This window comes from Schistocerca americana, chromosome X (genome assembly GCF_021461395.2).
Source record: "Schistocerca americana isolate TAMUIC-IGC-003095 chromosome X, iqSchAmer2.1, whole genome shotgun sequence".
Classification (NCBI taxonomy): domain Eukaryota; kingdom Metazoa; phylum Arthropoda; class Insecta; order Orthoptera; family Acrididae; genus Schistocerca; species Schistocerca americana.
Genome location: NC_060130.1, coordinates 651,079,248 through 651,084,222, shown reverse-complemented (window position 1 = coordinate 651,084,222; position 4,975 = coordinate 651,079,248). Strand labels below are relative to the sequence as shown.

At 43.3% G+C, this 4,975-nt stretch overlaps 1 pseudogene; it reads left to right on the top strand.

Moving 5' to 3' along the window:
* The first annotated feature begins 1,928 nt into the window (after positions 1–1,928).
* Positions 1,929–2,047, top strand: LOC124557547 (annotated as a pseudogene).
* The last annotated feature ends 2,928 nt before the right edge of the window (positions 2,048–4,975 follow it).

The following is a 4,975-nucleotide window of genomic DNA, read 5'->3' as shown; positions in this document are numbered from 1 at the left end:
GTATCAGGGGTCCCATATCACTCCATCTGCACATGCCCCACACCATTACAGAGCCTCCACCAGCTTGAACAGTCTCCTGTTGACATGCAGGGTTCATGTTTTGATGAGGTTGTCTCCATCCGCTCGATACAATTTGAAAGGAGACTCGTCCGACCAGGTAACATGTTTGCAATCATCAACAGTCCAATGTCGGTGTTGACGGGCCCAGGAGAGGTGTAAAGCTTTGTGTCGTGCAGTCATCAAGACTGCACTAATGGGTCTTCGGCTCCGAAAGCCCATGTCGATGATGTTTCGTTGAATGGTTCGCCCGTTGACATTTGTTGAAGGACCAGCACTGAAATCTGCAGCAGTTTGGGTAAGAGTTGAACTTCTGTCACGTTGAGCGATTCTCTTGAGTCGTCGTTGGTCCCGTTCTTGCAGGATCTTTTACCGGCCGCAGCGAAGTCGGAGATTCGATGTTTTACCGGATTCCTGATTTTCACGGTACACTCGTGAGGAGGTCCTACGGGAAAATCACCGCTTCATTGCTACCTCGGAGATGCTGTGTCTCATCGCTCGTGCGGCGGCTATAACACCACTTCCAAACTCATTTAAATCTTGATAACCTGCCATTGTAGCTGCAGTAACCGATCTAACAACTGCGCCAACACTTGTTGTCTTATATTGGAGTTGCCTACCGCAATGACGTATTCTGCCTGTTTACATATCTCTGCATTTGAGTACGCATGCCTATACCAGTTTCTTTGGCACTTCAGTGTATATGTATACACAGAACACTATTCGCTGCTAACCGATCAGTCATTATACTGGTATATAATAATCGTCATGCCCAATGGTCGCTTCTGTCATTTAGACAGGTCGGACATTTTGTAACACTTTCACTTGCACTTGAGAATGGCTATAAAGCCGAAATTATGATTGTGTAAAATCAATGAGTATAATTTACAGTTTAATGGCGGAAGTACCTTTCAAAACGGTGCAGTATACAGCGGGAATGCCGCGAATTCGCAGTTACACTTGCGAACTTTTGTACTTGCTCTCCTTTCTGAGTGAGTCAAGTCCACTTCTACCCGACAACAGACTATGGTGACGTCACAGGACTTCCTGGCGAGTTTAAAACGAGTGTACGTTGCTCATTTCGGATGTTTGTTGACACTCGTAGGCAGTGCGGAATTGACCACTAGATACTACCAGAGGCGGACCCGACACTATGAAAGGACGTGGGAAGGAATGTGTTGTGAGTAGAGAAGCGGTAATAGCATAATGGGTCGGTCAGGAGAGCTAAGTGATCTCGACCATGGACTAGTGGCGCCCGGGGTGGCCGAGCGGTTCTAGGCGTTGCAGTATGGAACCGCACGACCGCTACGGTTGCAGGTTCGAATCCTGCCTCGGGCAGGGATGTGTGTGATGTCCTTAGGTCAGTTAGGCTTAAGTAGTTCTAAGTTCTAAGGGACTGATGACCTCAGAAGTTAAGTCCCATAGTGGTTCAAATGGCTCTGAGCACTATGGGACTTAACATCTATGGTCATCAGTCCCTAGAACTTAGAACTACTTAAACCTAACTAACTTAAGGACATCACACACATCCATGCCCGAGGCAGGATTCGAACCTGCGACCGTAGCGGTCGCGCGGTTCCAGACTGTAGCGTCTAGAACCGCTCGGCCACTCCGGCCGGCAGCATAAGTTAGTCCAAGTTAATTTCAATAGTGTGTAAGTCTAGGGACCGATGATCTCAGAAGTTTGGTCCATTAGGAATTCACACACATTTGAACATTTTTTTAGAATGGGATACAATGGTCGTGGAACTCCTCTTAAGCCACCCATTTGTGTAGTCAGTGCAAAGCGACACTTGAGGAGATTTAAAGAATGATGGTACTGGACTGAGGATGACTGGAAACGAGTGATATGGAGTGACTAATCACTCTATACCAACGGCGTTTCCGCAGTGGTAACATTGGTTCCCGTCCGATCACCGAAGTTAAGCACTGCCGGGCTGGGCTAGCACTTTGATGGGTGACCGTCCTGGTCTGCTGAGCGCTGTTGGCAAGCGGGGTGCACTCAGACCTTGTGAGGCCAATTGAGGAGGTCCTTGATTGACAAGTAGCGACTCCGGTCACGAAAACTGACAACAGCCTGGAGAGCGGTGTGCTGACCACGTGGCCATCCATATGCGCATCCAGTGACGCCCATTGGCTGAGGATGACACCGTGATCGATCGGTAACGTTGGGCCTTCTGAGGCCTCTTCGGGCGCAGGTTATTCTAGTTTAGTTTTTAATCATTCTATACCCTGTGCAATCCGATGGAAGGGTTTCGGTTTGGTGAATGCCAAGAGAACGTTATCAGTCAACATGTGTAGTGTCAGCAATGTAGATGGTGTTAGTGCGGGGATCTTTTTCGAGATTATGGTGCAGCCCCCTTATTGTCCTTAAGAAAACGCTAAATGCGGAAGGGTACGAACACAATTTATAGCACTGTGTATTGCGAATAGTAGAGGACAGTTCGGAGACGATGACTGCTTGCATCAGCATAACGATGCACCCTGTCATAAAGCAGGATATGTGAAGCAGTTGTATGTGGACAATAACATTCCTGAAATGGTCTGACCTGCCTTGGCCAAAGTACCGATCTGAAACCTATGGAGCATCCTTGAGTTGATATGGAACTTCGACTTCGCTCCAGATTCTAGTGTCCTATATCACTACTTTCTCTGGTTTCGGCTCTAGAGGAAGGATAGTTAGCCATTCCTTCAGAGACATTCAAACATTTCATTGAAAGTGTTCCCAGCAGAATTCAAGACGTTATAAAGGCGAAAGATAGACACAGCCCATGTTAATGTCCATTAATAGGTGTTCAGATACTTTTGATCGGATAGTGTGTGTATATCTCTGTTTTGAGTGACGATGTGAATGTATCGGAATATTAGAAAAAGACTAACAGCAGTAACTGCATCGAATTACGCGAACAGGATGCAACACAGATTGTTGTATGAGTCAATAAAGATATACAGCAGATATAGAATATACGTATAAATGTATGTTATTAACCCCTGCCAATTAAATACATCTGCTTTTCGCTACTATGTACAAGTTGAGCTCTCCTGTGGCCCAAAACATGAGACCGTTGATCTGTAACGTGTTTTACACAGGGTATCTGGGATAAGGAAGCAGTGGTCAGATATCAATATTTCAGGCAGTCTTGAATAAGCAATGCGTGTGAGACGTTTGTTTGTAAATTGATTATGTTTCATAACAAAGAATTGTCTTCTGGGTCGGTATTGGAACTACAACCTTGAAAATAATGCAGGCATATTTTTAACGTACGATGCTGCAGGATGTAGTGTACCGAAAGCCGAACGAATCCATAGAGAAATGTTTCGCAGCAGGTAACATCCTAACTGTGTAGAAAATTACGAGAAATCGGCTTGTTCAAGTCACGGAGGGATGGAAAAAGTTCACTGCAAAGAATTGTTTGGATAGTATAATTTGAGGAGTTGATGTGGAGAGTAGTGATGTAGCAGCAGTTACACCCATATATGAAACAACGTGTGCAGGCAATGGCAGTAAGTGATTGAGATCTCGACATTCAGTTCTTTCAAAAGATTACATAGTGCAGCATAGCACTGTAGAACTTTCTACAGTTTGTTCTGTGTTACGTTGTTCACGGATGAGGCTTTTTTCAATCATGTTGGCGCATTCAGCTGCTTCATTAGTCATGTTTGGGATGACGAACATACCCAGATAACGCACGCCTCATGCATTGATCCTATAGGTTGTGAATTTGAACAGTTTGCTGTGGATTTAAACTATTGTTATACGGAGGAATTTGTTTATATCAATAAAAAACTAAATCCTGATTTCACACTATACGTTCCGTATGTCAAAGTATTAGTTTTGTATCATCTACTGTGTGTGTCATTTTGACCCTAAAGATTTTACACATTTTGTCTGTGCATGATCTTAATGAACTCATACTGATGATTTTATGGTGAAGTAAACTGAACAGCATTTGTTGGGACACTGAACCAAAATCACTGATTACTAAACGAGATTAGCAACTTAAAACAGTTTGTTTTACTACTACTTGTTTAAGTGTCTCCCAGAAGTACTTGGAAAGCGTTCATGACGGTCTGGTTATTGAACAACAACCCGTAGAAGACGTTGTTGGCTTTCACTTTCTCATTAAGTTAGGAAGACACATTTTAATGTAAACAGTGTAACCTACAACAGCATTACTGATAAATTTTATAAACTCATAAGTTTTTAACATCTCTGAAAGCAGTTGTATATGTCATTTCATTATTATTATTGTTAACCAGACACTGTGGTGGTGATATGCGCATATTGTACAAGATTTATGCAGTACGTTTTATGTTAACGATCATATGGCATTATTGGCCGGAAAACCCCTTCTGGAGTTGTTAGTATGCCTGGTGCAAGTCCTATTTGACGTCACTTCGTCGACTCGCGTGTCGACGAAGATGAGATAAATAATTAAGATAGCACAAACAACTAGTACCCGAGTGAAGAAAATCTCCGGATCGGTCGGAAATCGAAGCCGGAACCCGCGATCTACAGCCAGTGACGCGGACAATACGTTTTGTTTGCAATATGGAGGTAATGTGGTAGGTAAAACTGTAACAATTCATTTCGTAGTTAACTCCGCCTGAGCGTTCCTAAGAGTGATGCCTGTGAAGCTGTAGTCTATTTCATTTACTTAACGAACATTCGGTTGCAAGTTTGTTAAAAAGCAGCGACGTAATTATCACTTCATATTGACACAAGTAATGAAACCACAGACACATGACGAGTAACTTTGGTAATGTATGGCTCCAAATATCTTTATTTTATTATGATTGTTAATATTTGGCAAGTCTGCCACGTATTCAATGGATTTTGAAGTTCTGTAATTGATATATCGGAGTACAGTTTAAGTATTACTGTCTCTTAAGGGTTTAAAGTGATGGAATTCAGAGG